The following is a 20,521-nucleotide window of genomic DNA, read 5'->3' as shown; positions in this document are numbered from 1 at the left end:
GGTACCTGGGTGCTAGTTTCCTTACTCATGTTGTCTCGCTGTTCACCTAGCAGTAAGTAGGTACCTGGGTGCTAGTTTCCTTACTTATGTTGTCTCGCAGTTCACCTAGCAGTAAGTAGGTACCTGGGTGCTAGTTTCCTTACTTATGTTGTCTCGCTGTTCACCTAGCAGTAGGTAGGTACCTGGGTGCTAGTTTCCTTACTTATGTTGTCTCGCTGTTCACCTAGCAGTAAGTAGGTACCTGGGTGTTAGTTTCCTTACTTATGTTGTCTCGCTGTTCACCTAGCAGTAGGTAGGTACCTGGGTGCTAGTTTCCTTACTTATGTTGTCTCGCTGCTGTCACCTAGCAGTAGGTAGGTACCTGGGTGCTAGTTTCCTTACTTATGTTGTCTCGCTGTTCACCTAGCAGTAAGTAGGTATCTGGGTGCTAGTTTCCTTACTTATGTTGTCTCGCTGTTCACCTAGCAGTAAGTAGGTACCTGGGTGCTAGTTTCCTTACTTATGTTGTCTCGCTGTTCACCTAGCAGTAAGTAGGTACCTGGGTGCTAGTTTCCTTACTTATGTTGTCTCGCTGTTCACCTAGCAGTAAGTAGGTACCTGGGTGCTAGTTTCCTTATGTTGTCTCGCTGTTCACCTAGCAGTAAGTAGGTATCTGGGTGCTAGTTTCCTTACTTATGTTGTCTCGCTGTTCACCTAGCAGTAGGTAGGTACCTGGGTGCTAGTTTCCTTACTTATGTTGTCTCGCTGTTCACCTAGCAGTAAGTAGGTATCTGGGTGCTAGTTTCCTTACTTATGTTGTCTCGCTGTTCACCTAGCAGTAAGTAGGTACCTGGGTGCTAGTTTCCTTACTTATGTTGTCTCGCTGTTCACCTAGCAGGATTTCTGCGTCAGCCTTCGTCGGGTGTGGACATCTCTCTCTCGCCTGAGTATCACTGACAAATTTCCACCGTTCTCTCTGGGACACTTGTCCTCATCTATTTTGCCCGCCGGGCACTCTACAGAAGGGGCACCTGGCACTCTACAGGAGGGGCACCTGGCACTCTACAGGAGGGGTACCTGTACATCGGCTTACTTTAGCCAGCTTCATTTTTTTTCCGCTCTGCGGATAATACTTTAACGGTCTTTGGTGGGAAGCCGGTTTGAACATTAAAATGGGAAGCCGGTTACTGAACTCAGGTGGGAGTGTGGGCTTCCCTCTCTGCTGAGGCTTGGTAAGGGCGTCCCTCTCTGCTGGGGCTTGGCAAGGGTGTCCACCGGATCTAATTGGAAACTTCAAGTTTCTATCTCTATTTACAAAGGAACTTTTGTTCCTCCTCTCTCATCGTCCAGCCTTGGACAACAATTTTTTCTCGTTCCATCGAGAAACCGGACTCGGTACAGCTTGTGCTGTCAGTGGCCCTGATAACCGGACTCGGTACAGCTTGTGCTGCCAGTGGCCCTGATAACCGGACTCGGTACAGCTTGTGCTGCCAGTGGCCCTGATAACCCCAACGAAGAAGAAACAAAGAAGAAGAAGCTCACCTAGCAGTAAGTAGGTACAGTAAGTAACTAAGTTTATTCAGGTATACACAAATACAGTTACATAGAATTATCATACATAGCAGCATATGTGTAGAGATAGATTTTTAGATTTTGCCACCGAAGTGGCTAGTTTATTGTGCACCCCATATCCATCCTGTGGACGGTAGCGCGAGAGCATATGGATACACAAAAGGCCTAGGAACTAGGCCCCAAAGGGTTAACAGGAATACATATGGATTTATATCTACATATCTATAGTTCACTTATCTGTTACAAGCAAATTTAGGAAATTTGCTTAGTATATCTGGTATCTTATTTTCATTAATAAGATATCTTGACATGTCACATAGGTTATTATACTGTCTGTCTCTGTATTCCTCAATAAGTGGACAATTAAGCACATAGTGTTCAAGAGAGTGACCATATGCCTGATCACATAATTTACATTTAGTTTGATCATCTGTGTGTCTCCCAAACTGCCAGAAGTACTTGTAACCAAGCCTAAGCCTGGCCACTACAACATCAGTCAGTCTGTTCACATTGCAAGTTGCTCCATAAACATACTTATCTACGTTCATGTTATCATAGTGGGTTATAGATCTACTCAGGCTTCTAACTGCATTCCTATAACAATCATTTTCATTATTTACTTCTCTCCTAATATTATTCCTAATGCTAGACACAGTTATACCAAAGTTATATTCTACATTCTCCTTCTGGATACTCTTCTTGGCTAACATATCAACTTTATCATGAAGGAGTAATCCAATGTGTGATGGGATCCATAGCAATTGTACATTAATTCCTTTGTCCCTAATTTTTGAGTATCTATACCTGGCTTCCCCAATGAGCATGTTGTTGGAGTCATTATATGAGCCAAGAGCCTTCAATGATGACATAGAATCAGTAATGATGATAGAGTCAAGCTCAGTGTCATAGGTTAGCTTTAGCGCCATTAGGATTGCAAACAATTCAGTTTGCAGTGTAGACGCCCAGTTGTTAATTCTTATGCCTAACTCAACAAATTTATTATCGTTCTTAACTAGGGAGGTGGCAACAAGAGCAGATGCAGCCCTGCCAGAAGACTCCTGTGTAGAGAACCTAGGATAACCCAAAAAAGTCAGACAGAGTGACTTATTTCCATTGGGGTCCTTTTACCTTATTATTATTATATAAAGGTTATAATATTTTCTTATTATTCTGTAATGAAGATAACATCTTATTAATATACTAAGAGACTATCTACTACACGAAGGTCATTATGACTATTACAATACGAGGATCATTACTAGGAATAAGGTAAAATTACTCGTGTGTTCACTAAAAAATAAAAAAATCATTCCCCTCCCTTTCTGTAGCTACATTCATCAGACACCTTTTGGCACTCTTCTTGAACTGGTTCATGCTATGACTGCCTTTGACATGTGCGGGCAGTCTGTTCCATTCCTTTATTGCTGTACAATAAAAGGTGTTTGAAGCCTGGCCACTGACTGTGGCTACTACAAAGTTGTGTTCTCTCCCCCTAGTACTATGATTGTTGTGCTCTCTCCCCCTAGTACTATGATTATTGTGCTCTCTCCCCCTAGTACTATGTTGTGCTCTCTCCCCCTAGTACTATGATTGTTGTGCTCTCTCCCCCTAGTACTATGATTGTTGTGCTCTCTCCCCCTAGTACTATGATTGTTGTGCTCTCTCCCCCTAGTACTATGTTGTGCTCTCTCCCCCTAGTACTATGATTGTTGTGCTCTCTCCCCCTAGTACTATGTTGTGCTCTCTCCCCCTAGTACTATGATTGTTGTGCTCTCTCCCCCTAGTACTATGATTGTTGTGCTCTCTCCCCCTAGTACTATGATTGCTTTGGTTCCCAACCTTGACAAAATTGACAGCAAGATATTCTGGACGCTGTTTGTGAGCAATTTTATAAACATGATTTAGCTTCAGTTGTGTTACTCTGTCTTCAACATTCAGCATATCCAACTGTTGTAATCCATATGGCATTGTATAAGGGCTAGACATAGGGTCCTGCGAGCCTCAGTAGGTAGACACTGTGCCTCAGTAGGTAGACAATGTGCCTCAGTAGGTAGACACTGTGCTTGTCTATACAGGAACTTCAGTCTGGCCTTCGCTTTCTTTACTACACTGTTCCCTATCAATTCTCCTAACATGCATGGGTCAAAGGGGATTCCCAGATATTTTACTGTTGAAACCAAAGTGATGGGCTCTCCATTACACTGGACATTAAAATTATTTACCCTTCTCAGTTTATGTTTCGTTCCAAAGAGAATGGCTTCAGTTTTCCCTAGGTGTAATGATAGTTTGTTGTCTACTAACCATTTGCTGCAGGACTCCAGTTCCAGTGTTAAAACATTAGCTATATCTTGTGGGTCTTTACCTGACACTAACAGGGCACTGTCATCTGCATACAGTAGGAGTTTGCACTTGACACTGATAGACATGTCATTGACATAACATAAGAATAATAAGGGACCCAGAATACTACCTAGGGGAACTCCACATGTTATCAGCAGGGGTTCTGATTCCGATTTGTTGATTTTGACAATTTGTCTCCTGTTGCTAAGGTAGGACTTAACCCTTTGTCGAGCGAGGCCGAAAAAATTCGGCCTATACCGATAGCTTGAAGTTTCTTACATAATATATTGTGGTTGACAGTATCGAAGGCCTTTTGTAGGTCTAAGGTTATCATACCTATGAGGTTCCCCTTTGACATTTCAGTTCTCAGGTAATCCATCAGATTAATTAGGGAGGTGTCGGTTGAGTAAGATCTTCTAAAGCCCGATTGATAGCTATGGAGAATGTTGTTGTCATTAAGGTACTTAACTACTTCAGAGTACACCGCCCTCTTTAGAATTTTGGATATTATACTGAGTATACTAACAGGCCTATAGTTGCTTACATCAGACCTACTATTTTTCTTGAAGATAGGAGTAACTCTGCCCTCCTTGAACCCCTCCGGTACGGTATTAGTGGTGATTGATAGATTTATTATGTGAGCAATAGGGATTGACAGTTCAGAAGCACCATCTTTTAGGAACTTAGATGGGATGTTATCAGGGCCTGTGCTCTTAGTTGGGTTTAACCTGCTTAGTTCTTTTTGAATAAAGTCATGAGATACACTTACTAGTTGACAACTGTTTGGGGTTACCCCTTTATTGGTATAGTATGTTTGAAACTTATCTGAGTCTGTGTTAAAGGTATTTGATGCAGCTGGTAGTTTACTTACTAGTGTTGATGCAACAGATGTTTAGTAGGAATTAAAGCAATTTGCCACCTTAGATGTTTCGTGGCATACCTCATTATCAATAGTGAGTCCTATGTTAGACCTATGTACTGGTTTATGGCTATACCCCAACTGTTTTAGTTGTTGCCAGAGCTTTCTGGGGTTATGCTTATACTCTTCAATTTTTGAGCAATAGTGCTTTGCCTTTGCTCCTTTTATAAGTCTCTCCACTCTGTTCCTCACCCTTTGGAATTCATTTAGTGCTGCAATATCCTGTTTGCTTTAAATCTTTTTAGCAGCTGGTCTCTGAATTTCATATTATCTAATATCTCAGTAGTCATCCAAGGTTCAGTTCTTCGTTTAATCCTAACCTCTTTAACTGGCGCAATATTATCAAGGATGGTAGTGAACATTGTTTTGAATTTTTCCCAGGCATTGTTTACGTCCGTGCAACTTATCTCTGTCCATTCACAATTGTGTAGCCTATTTACCAGTTTTTCTTTACTGTAGTTTCTAGTTGACTTCATTTTTATTGTCCTGTATAGGCCTATCCTATCCCTAGTGATTTTCCTAGTGCAGTAAATGATGAAATGATCACTAAGGCCTGTGGTAATGATGCCTGACTGACTAATGTTCTCAGAGCAGTTACAAAGTATGTGGTCAATTAGGGTGGCTGAGAACTGTGTGAGCCGGGTTGGTGTATTAATTAGTTGAGTGTAACTATTTAAACCTAGAATTTGCTTATACCTTTTGTATAGCCCGTTACTTTGCTGCTGAAAACAGATATTGAAGTCGCCCAGTATTATTGTCTCGCAATTGTTTTCAAGTCCGGACAATACTCTGGAAAAGTCTTCTAAGAACTGGTCCTGGGTAGGAGGGCGGTAACTAGTTCCTACTAAGATTGGTTTGGTTTTGGGAAGCAGCACTTCAAACCATAGAATCTCCAGTTTATTGTTATTTAAATCAGGTCTTAGGTTGTAAGCTAAGTCATTTCTAATGTAGGCACATACTCCACCACCCTTTCTGTTCCTATCTAAGCGTTTTATATTGTAACCTTCTATTTTGACCTCGTCATCAGTCACCGTATCATCCAACCAGGATTCAGAGATGGTTATAACTGCCGCCCTAATTTTGTTAGCTAGAATCCTAATCTCTGCCAATTTAGGAAGAAATGATCTTGCGTTGACATGAATAAAGTGAAGGCTTGTTTTCATAAAACAATTATAATCATCAGTATATGGCAATGGGTCATATGTATTAAAATTAGGTAAATCAATGTCATCACTGCTAAAGGGTAACTGTGCCAAAGTGCATTTGTTACACACAAAGTGAATTCTGGCACCGTTACTATAATTGTACATACATCCATCATGCACCCACCCCTTACACATTTTGCATATTTACACATTTTACCTAGGTGTTAGTTACCTTACGTGTGTTGTTTCGTCGTTCACCTAGCAGTAAGTAGGTACCTAGGTGTTAGTTACCTTCACCTGTTGTCTCGCTGTTTACCTAGCAGTAAGTAGGTACCTAGGTGTTAGTTACCTTACACCTGTTGTCTTGCTGTTCACCTAGCAGTAAATAGGTACCTGGGTGTTAGTTACCTTATACCTGCTGTCTTGCTGTTTACCTAGCAGTAAGTAGGTACCTGGGTGTTTACCTGGAGTTTACCTGGAGAGAGTTCCGGGGCTCAATGCCCCCGCGGCTCGGTCTGTGACTAGGCCTCCTGGTGGATCAGAGCCTGATCAACCAGGCTGTTACTGCTGGCTGCACGCAATCCAACGTACGAGCCACAGCCTGGCTGGTCAGGTACCGACTTCAGGTGCTTGTCCGGTGCCTGCTTGAAGACAGCCAGGGGTCTATTGGTAATCCCCCTTATGTATGCTGGGAGGCAGTTGAACAGTCTTGGGCCCCTGACACTTATTGTATTGTCTCTTAACATGCTAGTGACACCCCTGCTTTTCATTGGGGGGATGTTGCATCGTCTGCCGAGTCTTTTGCTTTCGTTGGGAGTGATTTTCATGTGCAAGTTCGATACTAGTCCCTCTAGGATTTTCCAAGTGTATATTTATTTATTTTATTTATTTATTTATTTATTAATTTGAACATGATACAGAAAAGTACAAAGGAATACAGTTATTACAGTGCAACATGCCAAAGCCCATTGTATGCAGAGCATTATGGGCAGACTTAAAATTAGCTTAAGATTAACTAAGCAATGATATACGTATTCAGTGGTAAAAACATTATTGTAAACAGATAACAATTTAGTACAAATGAGTATTACAAAGACAGGTCATATGGTCATTTACTGTGTTGCTGTGTAATCAGTAGAATGGAGTATTCTGTTAGGTAATGAAGTTAAATAGTAACAAAGTTTGATTGGGTCGCAGGTTGACATTTATGAGATACAGTAATCAGATACATATATGAGATACAATTTATGAGATACAATTATTCAGTATTTATTTAGTTGTGGGTGTGTAAGTGATTTTTGAGAAGAGACTTGAATTTATATACAGACAGTGTTTCTTTTATATTCACAGGTAATGAATTCCAGATTTTAGGGCCTTTTATGTGCATCGAGTTTTTGCATAGCGTGCGATGGACACGAGGAACATCAAAGAGTGATCTGTGCCTTGTGTTATGGTCAAGTGTTCTGTTGAGGTTGGTAAGGAGACGTTTGAGGGGAGGGTTTATATCTGAGTTAAGTGTTCTATGTATGTAGTAGGTGCAGTAATAAGTATGGATGTTTTGTATGGTGAGTAGGTTTAGAGTTTTGAATATTGGTGGAGTGTGCTGCCTGTAGTGGGAATTTGTTATTCTGACTGCAGCCTTTTGTTGGGTAATTAGTGGTCTGAGATGGTTTATTGTTGAGCCCCATGCACAAATTCCATAGGTGAGATAGGGGTAAATAAGTGAGTGATATAGGGCTAGGAGGGCTGACTGTGGAACATAGTTCCGTATCTTCGATAGTACGCCTACGGTCTTGGAAATTTTCTTGGAAATTTGTTGTATATGTGTTTGAAATTTGAGTCTATTATCAAGGTGGATTCCTAAGAATTTTCCCTCTGTGAGTTTTGTGATAGGTGATCCATTTATCATTATGTTAAGAGGGACATCTGTAGCTCTGTTACCAAACTGAATGAAGTAGGTTTTGTCAATGTTTAGAGTGAGTTTGTTAGTCCTCATCCAGGTAGATATTTTCCGTAATTCGGTATTTACAGTATTGGCTAGCGTGACTGGGCTCGGGTGAGAGAAGATGTATGTAGTGTCATCTGCAAATAGTGTGGGTTTGAGTAGTTGCGATGCATTTGGTAGGTCATTTATGTACATGAGAAAGAGAAGGGGGCCTAGGACACTTCTCTGTGGGACACCAACTGTAATTGGCTGTGTGGAAGAGTTTGCCCCATTTGTGTACACATATTGGCTTCTGTTGCTGAGGTATGACTTTAGGTAGTTGAGGGAGTGCCCTCTTATACCATAGTGCGACAATTTTATGTGGAGGAAGTCATGGTCAACTGTATCAAAAGCTTTACGAAAGTCAATGAAGATCCCCAGTGGGACTTCTTTTTTCTCTATTGCAGTTTATATATGTTCTAGCATGTGTATAATAGCATCATTAGTATTTTTATTAGGCCTGAACCCAAATTGGCAGGGGTTGAGTATGTTGTGGGAGATGAGGTAGGAATAGATTCACATCTCTCCCGCCTGCGTTCCAGGGAGTACAGGTTCAGGAACTTCAAGCGCTCCCAGTAATTGAGGTGTTTTATCTCCGTTATGCGTGCCGTGAAGGTTCTCTGTACATTTTCTAGGTCAGCAATTTCACCTGTCTTGAAAGGTGCTGTTAGTGTGCAGCAATATTCCAACCTAGATAGAACAAGTGACCTGAAGAGTGTCATCATGGGCTTGGCATCCCTAGTTTTGAAGGTTCTCGCCCTATCATTTTTCTAGCAGATGCGATTGATACAATGTTATGGTCCTTGAAGGTGAGATCCTCCGGCATGATCACTCCTAGGTCTTTGATGTTAATTTTTCGCTCTATTGTGTGGTTGGAATTTGTTTTATATTCTGATGAAGTTTTAATTTCCTCACATTTACCATATTGGAGTAATTGAAATTTCTCATCGTTGAACTTCATATTGTTTTCTGCAGCCCATTGAAAGATTTGTTTGATGTCCACCTGGAGCCTTGCAGCGTCTGCAATGGAAGACACTGTCATGCAGATTCGGGTGTCATCTGCAAAGGAAGACACGGTGCTGTGGCTTACATCCCCGTCTGTGTCAGATATGAGGGTGAGGAACACAATGGGAGTGAGTACTGTGCCTTGCGGAACAGAGCTTTTCACCGTAGCCACCTCAGACTTTACTCTGTTGACTACTCTTTGTGTTCTGTTTGTGAGGAAATTATAGATCCATCTACCAACTTTTCCTGTTATTCCTTTAGCATGCATTTTGTGTGCTATTACGCCATGGTCACACTTGTCGAAGGCTTTTGCAAAGTTTTTGTATATTACATCTGCATTCTTTTTGTCTTCTAGTGCATCTAGGAACTTGTCGTAATGTTCCAGTAGTTGGGACAGACAGGAGCGACCTGCTCTAAACTCATGCTGTACTGGGTTGTGTAACTGATGGGTATCTAGATGGGTGGTGATTTTGCTTCTTAGGACCCTTTCAAAGATTTTTATGATACGAGATGTTAGCAGTATCAGTCTGTAGTTCTTTGCTGTTGCTTTACTGCCCACTTTGTGGAATGGGGCTATGTCTGTTGTTTTTAGTAACTGTGAGACGACCCCCATGTCCATGTTCCCTTTCCATAGGATGTTAAAAGCACGTGATAGGGGCTTCTTGCAGTTCTTGATGAACACGGAGTTCCATGAGTCTGGCCCTGTCATGGGCATGTCATTTATCGCCTGTTCGAAGTCATTTGGCATCAGGATAGCGTCAGATAGGCTTGTGTTACCTTACACCTGCTGTCTCACTGTTCACCTAGCAGTAAGTAGGTAACTGGGTGTTAGTTACCTTACACCTCCTGTCTTAGTGTTCACCTAAGAGTAAGTAGGTAGCTGCGTGTTAGACTGGTGTGGGTGACATCCTGGGGAAGTAAGCCACAGTCATCAGTGACACACTGACTCTTGGGTTATCCTGGGATACTAAGCCTACCCCTGGGTTAAAAATCTGAACAAAAAGCTTATCCTTATTTTTATTTTATTATTACATATTATAGTTAATAATTTTAATATTATTATTGTTAATAGTACAGTAGGGCCCCGCTTTACTGCGTTTCGCTTTATGGCGTTCCGCTAATACGGTCATTTCAAATTATGACCAAAACTCGCTATACGGCTCCCCCACCTGACTTTCTAATACGGTCACCGCGCCCCACCCGGTTTGTTTACATTCTCTGTGAGATCCGTAAGCACTAAGTCTCTCCATTATGTCTGGAAACTCCAAAATTTTAAGTGTTTTTAAAAGTTATTTCATATTTTATATATTCTCTGATAATTATACTTATGTATACCTGTACTTAAATAAACTTACACACTGTGCTGGCATGCAGGTACACATTAAAATCAGTAAGAGTGTTTTATGTCTCCAGACGTCATATTAGTAATGATAATAATAATCACCGAGTCTCATTTAAATGTCGTATATTACGTTAATATACACATTTTCATTAATCCATCTATGATATTTTTTCAAAATTATATAATAAACACGATGCATAACATATAAATATGATAAATACACCCCACAGTAGAATAAATAAACATAAATGTGAGATGTGGTAGCAGACGACTTGCACAAGTGACGCCATATTAGAAATAATAATAATCATCATCATCGAGTCTCATTAAATGTCATATATTACGTTAATATACACATTTTCATTAATCCATCCATGATATTTTTTCAAAATTATATAATAAACATGATACATAACATATAAAGATGATAAATACACCCCACAATAGAATAAATAGACATAAATATGAGATGTGGTAGCCAGATAACTTGTACAAGTGACGTCAAGAATAACATTTTCTCTAATCTAACATAAGAGAAAATGTGTTACTGGGGGTAACTGTTGAAAATTATTCCTTTCGTATGTATGTAAGTAAGTTTATTCAGGTATACACAAATACAATTACATAGATTATCATACATAACAGTATATGTGTAGAGAACCCAGGATAACCCAAAAAAGTCAGACAGAGTGACTTATTTCCATTGCCTTCACTCAGAGCGTCATTTCTTCTCAAAATGATGTTACACGAGAATGGGAATGTTCTTCTTTATTTATTCTACCGTATCAATGTAGAGACAACCTGTACACAATGTAACTTGTACACAAACCAGACGTGTACACTGTTTACAAAACTTACCTTCGCCTGGTTTATTTACATAACTCGGCGCCTGTCCTCTCTCATGCACTCATTCTTTCTCTCTCATTTATTCATTTTATCTCATTTACTTACTCCTGACCCTACATTAAGACTACAAATATTTTAAGGTAAGTATTGAGTGAACTGTATATACATTTTATTGCTCTGGGATGCTTAAATATCATAGAATATATGTGTGGGTGGGTTGTTCTGGTATGGTAGCCCGGTTGACTACCATACATACCACACTTGATTTTTTACAATAAATACTACTCATCTCACCCTTGATTAAGACTTCAAATATTTTAAGGTAAGTAATGAGTAAACTATATGCATTTTATCGCTCTGGGATGCTTAAATGTAATAGAATATTATGTGTGGGTGGGGTGGCCTGGTATGGTAGCCTGGCTGACTACCATACATAACACACTTGATTTCTTACAATAAATACTACTTTTCTCACCCTAGATTAAGACTATAAATATTTTAAGGTAAGTAATGAGTGCACTATGTGTGTATTGTTCTTTTTTATTGTTTTTGATGCCTAGTTATATTGCTAACTTAATATATGTTAGTTTAAACTTATCTAGTATTTGTATGCATTTATAAGTGAATAAAAGGGTGTTCCACTTTACGGCAATTTCCGCTTTACGGCGGTAGCCTGGAACCTAACCTGCCGTATAAGTGGGGCCCCTACTGTACTTACAGTAGTGGTAGTAGTAGTCAAAGTATTTATACAGATTGGCCATCATTAACCCTTTCAGGGTCAAGAGGCCCTCTCCTAAATTCTTTCTCAGGGTCGAAAATTTTTCGGAAAAAAAAAATTCATATGAAATGATAGAGAATCTTTTCCCGATCATAATGGCACCAAAAGTATGAAATTTGATGGAAAACTTACGGAATTATGCTTTCGCAAAGTTAGCGGTGTCGACGATGTTTACGCATCATCGATTTCGCCCACTTTGAGCCCTATTTTCAGCCAATTCCTGGAACTCCATTTTTTCTATCGAATGAGTACAAGAACCCACCCATTTACTGATTTCAGTTATCCAATAAAGTGGTCAGAAATTGGCAATTTTGCCAATTTCCCACAAATTTCAGAAGATGCCAATTTCCAAATAGGGTCCAGAATAAACAAGACAGACATTGCTGGCACTACAATAACATTTTCTCTGTTCATTAGTCACGTCCCAAGGCCCCTCTTACATCTCTTTTGCTTTCCATTTTGAATTTTTCGTTATGAAACCAATCAAAATCATCTCAATTTCTGTAATATGTCTTCCATTCTATAAAATGAGACCAGGAAAACTAGATTACAACCATAAATAGCATATGAAAATAAACTGCAAAGTAGCTGTTTTAAACCATTAACACGGTTGGAGTTTTTTTTTTTTCTCATTATGCACTGTGTGCTGCAGGATTTTTTTATACTGTGCCTGTGATACTCTAATATATAAACTATGTATTGTGCCGAAACAAAAGCATTCACATTGCTAAACTCACAAACTAGTATGTATTTAGTCACTTAGTATTTAGTCAACTTACTCCATAATTTGTAATAACTTAGGGTTAAGAATTAATCTAAGTTTGCCCAAAATGCCTAGCTATGCTAGGTATTCTAGTGGCCCCCTCTGTAATTAGTATTTTATTACATGTAAACCACATAATAACCAAAATCTGTAAACCCCGCATTGTAATCCTTATAGAGAATAAACTTGATTGATTGATAAACCCATTCTTTCATATGTAGGCCTACCAGCTTTCACTAGATTTGAAGGCGCTAGAATTTAGGTGTACTAGTACGTCAATAACCCTGGTGCGTAAGCCGTACTAGTGTTTCGGAAATCCTGAAGGGCTTAATCTGGCACTAATTTTGGCTAGCATAATTTCAGATTTCCCGGGTTGCCGCACCAACCTGTTGCTACAGTTTAGTGATGCTACTTCAAATTCAGTTCAAATATTTATTTCCTTGTAAAGCTTACAATGTGCTGTTTACATGTTATAAAATATTAATTATGAAGAAGGCCACTAGCATCCCTAGGCATTTTGGGCAAACTAATACTAAATTCTTACTCTATATTGATATAAATTTTGGAGCGGTACATTTGGACATACTATGAGATACATACATAATTAGATACATATCTGATGAGGTACGTACATAGTTAGATTTAACCCTTAGACTGTCCAAACGTAGATCTACATTCTTGTGCGTGGTGCTCCGACCTTGATTTTTCCCATTTGAAAGCATGTAAAAAAATGTAGATTTGAGTTCGGAGCCCCCCCGCACGTGGACGTAGATCTACGTTTGGACAGTTTAAGGATTAAAATAGTTAGGTAGTACAGATCATATAATAATATTACAAATGGTAGATTTAGTAATGGGACTGGATTTGTCTTGGCATGATACATTTTTTCTATTAAAGCTCATGTACCAGAAGAGTATCTTAGGCAAACTCAGGACTAACTTAAGATTTAATAGGCAATAGCTATATTAGGAATTTTATTTTTACAGTCATTTGGTTGGGTGTAAGTGTAAATTTGGGGGGAATTACAGATATTGCTGTATAAACACTGGAAACATGGGCACACCATTAATTATGATTATTATTACCATCGACATACCTTGTTCACTGAGTTTAATGATTTCTTAAGCTGCAGCAAGAGGTGCAAACAATGTAAACACACAGATGAACACACCAGCTAACACTGTTATAATGAATTTCTTTTGTACTTCTTCCATTTTCCTCTTGTTTTTCCCCTTCCATGTGCTGCTGCACTTTTAACTCTATCTTGTACTATGGGGTGCACAATAAAGTCTTGTACTATGGGGTGCACAATAAAGTACAAATATGTAGCTTTGTAGACTGTGAAAGCTAGTGGACTGAGTGGCTGTAGGAATGAGATTGAAATGCTTGATGCTGAGATGCCGTGCTGCCCATTTCCATGACCCAAGTTCTTGTATGGCATACAATACAGACTTGTCAGAGAGCCCGTTGTAACTTCGAGTTGTCGGTAAATGAGTACATTGGTAAGTGATGAGAGGCTGTTCACAAATTACGTCACTTGTTCAATGTGTGTTCAGCTGGTCAGTCTAATACACATACAGGAATGTGCTGACATTATTTATACAATTATTACAATAATGCAGCAGTCTGCATAGCAATAAATCTTCTATTTTTTGTGTGAATAAAAATTAAAAATGGAAAACAAGTACAATACGACCCCTGTATCTGCAGGGGATACGTTCCAAGGACCTGCCATGGATACTGAAATCGCAGATAGTAGCAAACCCTATATGTAAGTCCTATACATACCTGTTATAGTTTAATTGATAAATTATGCTCAATAATTGGAGAATTATCACTTTTTCATGGCTTCTCATAGGTGCAGAAGAACTGCTAACTTCTCTACTTTTGTGCTTTGGGTCCATTATTGTGCAAAATTAAGGCATATTTTTGAGCCACAGTAAACCGTGGATATCTGAAACTGCAGATACCGAATCAGTGGACACGGGCGTTGTGCTGTATAATATGGAGGAGGACTGGGGACATAAACCAATGAGCAGAGGTAATGTTTTTTTTAATGCAAGGAATATCTACATTATTTATTCTGGACTCTGTTTATAAATTGGTAATTTTTAAATTTTTTGTGAACTTTGCCAAATTAATGATTCTTGATCACTTTATTGGGTAAGTGAAATAGAATAGAAAGAGTACAGTGTAATAGCTATAAGTTTGGTTGACTGGAACACATTGTTTAGGTTGTCATGTCTGCATGCATAGATATAATACCTATTTACAAGGCAGGTGACAGGTCCTTTACCATAGTTGGTAAATTTATGGAATCAATAATTGCTGAGGCAATTCGTACCCACCTTGAAAGGTGTAAATTGATTAATGACTCTCAGCATGGTTTTACAAAGGGGCATTCCTGTCTTACGAATTTACTAACTTTCTTTGCTAAGGTATTTGAGGAGGTAGATCATGGTAATGAATAGGATATTGTGTATATGGATTTCAGTAAGGCTTTTGATAGAGTTCCACATCAGAGGCTGTTGAGAAAATTTAAGGCACACGGAAGAGGAGGAGAAATTTTTTCCTGGGTAGAGGCATGGTTGTCAAATAGGCAGCAGAGTTTGCATTAATGGGGTGAAATCAGTTGGGGGCACGTCAAAAGTGGTATTCAACAGGGGTCATTGTTGGGCCCCTTGCTGTTCACAATTTACATAAACGACATAGATGAGGGAATAATTAGTGACACAAGTAAATTTGCTGATGGCACCAAAATAGGCTGTCCATTCTATTGAGGACATTAGAGCACTCCAGGACGATTTGAATAGACTGATGCAGTGGTCGGTGAAGTGGCAGATGCAGTTATATAGACAAATGCAAAGTTCTAAATGTTGGACAGGAAAATAACCATGCCACATATAAATTAACCCTTTGAGGGTCGACAGGCCCTCTCCGAGACTCGTTCTTAGGGTCGGCCAAATTTAAAAAAACAAAAAAAATAATTTTGTCTTATGAAAAGATAGAGAATCTTTTCCCGATCATAATGACACCAAAATTATGAAATTTGATGGAAAACTTACGGATTTATGCTCTTGCGAAGTTAGCGGTCTCAGCGATGTTTACGCATCGGCGATTTTGCCCACTTTGAGCCCCATTTTCGGCCAATTCCACTGCACTAGTCAACAAAAAATATGAATATTTTGCTAGAACTCCATTTTTTTCTATCAAATGAGTGCAAGAAGCCATCCATTTACCAATTTCAACTATCCAGTACAGTGGTCAGAATTTAGCAATTTTGCCAATTTCACACAAATTTCAAAAGATGCCAATTTCTGAATAGGGTCCAGAATAAACAAGAAAGATATTCCTGGCACTAAAATAACATTTCCTTTGTTCATTAGTCACATCTCAAGGCCCCTCTTACATTCTTTTGCTTTCCACTTTGAATTTTTATTCTCACAAAAAATAGAAGATTTACTGTTATGCAGACTACTGCATTAGTGTAAAAAATGGTATAAATAATATTGGCACACTTGCAAAAGAATATTAGACTCACCAGTTGACATGTATTGGATGCTTGGCATGATTTGTTTACTTTTGAACTTTGGTAAAAATCGAACATTTCTGCTACTTTGAGCTCAATTTCAAGGTACTTTTCATTGTAAAACCAGTCAAAATCATCTCAATTTCTGTAACATGTCTTCCATTCTATAAAATGAGACCAAGAAAACTAGAATACAACAATAAATACCATACGAAAATACAGTGCAAAGTCGCTGTTTTGTTCCCAAAAAACGGTCAAAGTTTTTTTTTTTCTCATTATGCACTGTGTGCTGCAGGATTTTTTTTATACTGTGCACACTGACCACATAGACCCATTCTTTCATATGTAGGCCTACCAGATTTCTCCCACTAGATTAGAGGGCGCTAGAATTTAGGCGTACTAGTACGTCAAAAACCCTGGGTCGTAAGCCGTACTAGTACGGCCGAAACCCTCAAAGGGTTAAATAATGTAGATCTTAATATTACATATCGCAAAAAGGATTTAGGAGTTTTGGTTAGCAGTAATCTGAAACCAAGACAACAGTGCATTAGTGTTCGCAATAAAGCTAACAGAATCCTTTTCTTTATAGCAAAAAGTTTAACCCTTTCAGGGTCCGTCCCGTAGATCTACGGCTTTACGTTCAGGGTCCAAACCGTAGATCTACGTCATGAGCTCAGCTCACTCTGATAAACTGTGAGTGGTAAATTTGGGCCTAGATATGAGAGAATACATCTATGTGGTATGTGTGCACCACATAAAACAAATCCTGCAGCACACTGTGTATAATGAGAGAAAAAAAACTGAGACCATGATTTTCGATTAAAACAGCGACTTTGCAGTGTTTTTTCATATGTTTTTTATAGTTGTATTTGTGATTTCTTGGTCTCATTTGATAGAATGGAAGACATATTACAGAAATAGAGATAATTTTGATTGGTGTTAGCACTGGAAATGGCTTGAAATTGAGCTCAAAGTGGCGGAAATGTTAAATTTTTGTCGATGTTCAAGAGTAAACAAACGACCTCACACGTCTAATACACGCCAGCTGATGGGTCTAATATACATTCACAAATGTGGTGATGATATTTATACAATTATTACAATATTGCATAACAGTAAATCTTCTATTTTTTGGTGTGAATAAAAATTCATTATGTGAATAAAAAATCAAAATGGAATTTATTTGTAAAGCCTCAAAACATAACTAATGAACAGAGGAAATGTTAGTTTAGTGCCAGGAATACCTACATTGTTTATTCTGGACCCTATTTTGAAATTGGAATATTTTGAACTTTGTGTTAAATTGGCCAAATTACCAATTTCTGGTCACTATTTTGTAGTTGAAACAGTTGACTTGGTGATTTCTTGTGCTCAATCGATAGAATAGAAGTAATACTAGTGAAATAGCTGAGAATTTGGTCGACTGGAATAATGTAATTGGCCTAAAATGGGAGTCAAAGTCGGCAAAATAGCCGATTCGTAAATATCGCTGACACATCAAAATTCACGAGAGCATAATTTCGTCAATTTTCCATCAAATTTCGTACTTTTTGTTTTATTACATTCACAAAAAGATTCTCTACCATTTCATAAGAAAAAATAAAATTTTTTTTTTTTTGAAAATTCTTGGACACTGGGGCACCACTTCAGATTTTGGCCTTGGACCCTGAAAGGGTTAAATAATAGAAGTCCTCAGGTTGTTCTTCAACTCTATATGTCTTTGGTTAGGCCTCATTTAGATTAGTCACCATATTATAAAATGGATATAAATGCACTGGAAAATGTAGAAAGGAGGATGACAAAGTTGATTCCATGTTTCAGAAATCTTCCCTATGAGGATAGACTGAGGGCCTTGAATCTGCACTCTCTAGAAAGGCATAGAATTAGGGGGGATATGATTGAGGTGTGTAAATGGAAAACAGGAATTAATAAAGGGGATGTAAATAGCATGCTAAAAATATCTGACATAGACAGGACTCACAGCAATGGTTTTAAACTGGAAAAATTCAGATTCAGGAAGGATATAGGAAAGCACTAGTTTGGTAATAGAGTTGTGGTTGAGTGGAACAAACTCCCGAGTATCGTCATAGAAGCTAAGACATTGTGGAGTTTTAAAAATAATTTGGATAAATATATGAGTGGGTGTGAGTTGGACCTGACTAGCTTGTGCTACTGGGTTGGATGCCATGACATGACTTACCTGACTACGTCAAGGCATTGGCTTAAGCTGGTGGGAGAATTGGACCTGCCTTGCATAGGCCAGTAGGCCCATTGTAGTGTTCCTTATTTCTTATGTTCTTATGTTTGTTCAGATGTTCCTAAATTTTGTGCTGTTGCCCTGAATGTGGTAAGAGCCTCTGAAAGGGCTCATGAAGTCATAACATGATAGCATACAAATCAGAGTGGAGGCTTGAACCCATGACCTCTTGAGTTCTAGCACTCACTTGCCTGGGTTTAAGCCTGTTGAGTTTTAGCACTCACTTGCCTGGGTTTAAGCCTGTTGAGTTTTAGCACTCACTTGCCTGGGTTTAAGCCTCTTGAGTTTTAGCACTCACTTGCCTGGGTTTAAGCCTCTTGAGTTTTAGCACTCACTTGCCTGGGTTTAAGCCTCTTGAGTTTTAGCACTCACTTGCCTGGGTTTAAGCCTCTTGAGTTTTAGCACTCACTTGCCTGGGTTTAAGCCTCTTGAGTTTTAGCACTCACTTGCCTGGGTTTAAGCCTCTTGAGTTTTAGCACTCACTTGCCTGGGTTTAAGCCTCTTGAGTTTTAGCACTCACTTGCCTGGGTTTAAGCCCCATCCATTCCATTTCTCTGAAAGGAATTACATAAACCTGTATTGACTGGTTCAACTTATTGCTCCTTACATTACCTTTATGTTAGGTTTATGTATGTTCTGTGTCCCTGTATTATTTATGACTTGATAATGGTCATGCAGAACAAAATATGCTGCACAAAATGTCTCCTTAGTTACTTGTGTGTCATTGTGCTTAACATATTGTTGGTAATTCTTCCAGTGTTTATGCAATGGTTCAGATGCTCACTTTACTCCTATTTTTGCCTTCTTAATTAACTTCCACAAGTAATTTGTATAACTTTTTTTTTTAGCTTCACCAACCAACTGTTGTGTATGTTTCGGACGCACAATGTTGAGACGACCTCGTGTGAGTGAAACGGACAATGATCTTCTATGTCAACAAGAAGAGCTGATGGCCCAAGGGGCACTTCAGCCATCAGCTAAGATAGTTAAGCTACACAAATGCAAGACATAAGACTCAGCCTCCCAGAGGCCAACAGGTATTAAGAATGTTTATTCAGCAAAAGCTTTTTGAATTTACATTTATTATGTATATACATATTCTTTTTAATTTTTCTGCACTTTTGTCACAATTTACTTAGTTTAACATTGATCTTGGTAGTTCAGTTGACTCGGCAGATGATGCAACATCCCCCCAATAAAAAGTACGGGTTCCACTAGCATGATAAGAAACAACACAGTAAGTGTCTGGGGTCCAAGACTGTTCAACTGCTTCCCAGCATACATAAGGGGGATAGCCAGGGGTCTATTGGTAATCTTCACGAAGGCACTGGACAGGCACCTAAAGTCAGTACGTGACCAGCTGGGCTGTGGTTCTTATGTTAGGATGCCTGTGGCCAACAGTAACAGCCTGGTTGATCAGGCCCTGATCCACTATGAGGTCTGGTCACAGACCGGGCCATGGGGCGTTGACCCCCGAAACCCTCTCCAGGTATACTCCAGGTAATGGATAACACAGTAGTTATGTTCCTGAAAACAGTGTGTAATAAAAAATCTCAAAATTATAAACAACAATAATAATAATAATGTAATTGAAAGCTGATGTGATGTGTGTCAAAGATCCTACAACCACAACTCTGCTCACAGACACAGATACTTGTCTCACTGGTATGTGTATGGGAGTTATAAAGGAAAGGTTAGGGTGGTTGGGTTGTACACGGGAGGTGTTAGAATGGTTGGGGTTCCATGTGGGGGTGGAGGACCAAGGGGTGGGGATTAAGGCAGTGCTGTTGTGGGAGGTGAAGATCAAATGATGGATGTGTGGGGGCAGGAGTTGGAGGCTGGTGTTGAGAGATGGAGGATGCTGGGTAGTGGTGGGATGTGGAGGCTGGAAGCAACGAGATAGTGTGATGTGACTGTGGGTGGCAGTGTAAATTGCCCACTGTGGGTGGTGGGTGACTGGATGGGTGTGTGTGTGTGTGTGTGGGGGCAGGGGGGGGGAAGTTGGTGTGGGCAGTGATGAGTGTTGTGGGTGGCTACAAGTGAGCTGTAAAAGCATGAGTAA

The 20,521-nt window shown here is 39.3% G+C and overlaps 1 protein-coding gene across 3 annotated transcripts in view; it reads left to right on the top strand.

Moving 5' to 3' along the window:
- Positions 1–1,369: 1,369 nt before the first annotated feature.
- LOC128689513 (zinc finger protein 84-like) overlaps positions 1,370–20,521 on the top strand; it is a 73,399-nt gene continuing 54,247 nt past the window's right edge. The window contains exons 1-2 of one of the 3 annotated variants that reach the window (XM_070086481.1): positions 1,370–1,527; positions 19,308–19,496. The gene's annotated coding sequence lies outside the window, so the exon portion shown is untranslated. Of the gene's footprint in view, positions 1,536–19,307; positions 19,497–20,521 lie in introns of all 3 variants that reach the window. The other 2 variants (XM_070086482.1, XM_070086483.1) reach the window with 2 other exon arrangements.

Source organism: Cherax quadricarinatus, chromosome 18 (genome assembly GCF_038502225.1).
Source record: "Cherax quadricarinatus isolate ZL_2023a chromosome 18, ASM3850222v1, whole genome shotgun sequence".
Classification (NCBI taxonomy): domain Eukaryota; kingdom Metazoa; phylum Arthropoda; class Malacostraca; order Decapoda; family Parastacidae; genus Cherax; species Cherax quadricarinatus.
Note: the sequence above shows the minus strand (reverse complement) of the source record. Positions and strands in the feature narration are given on the sequence as shown.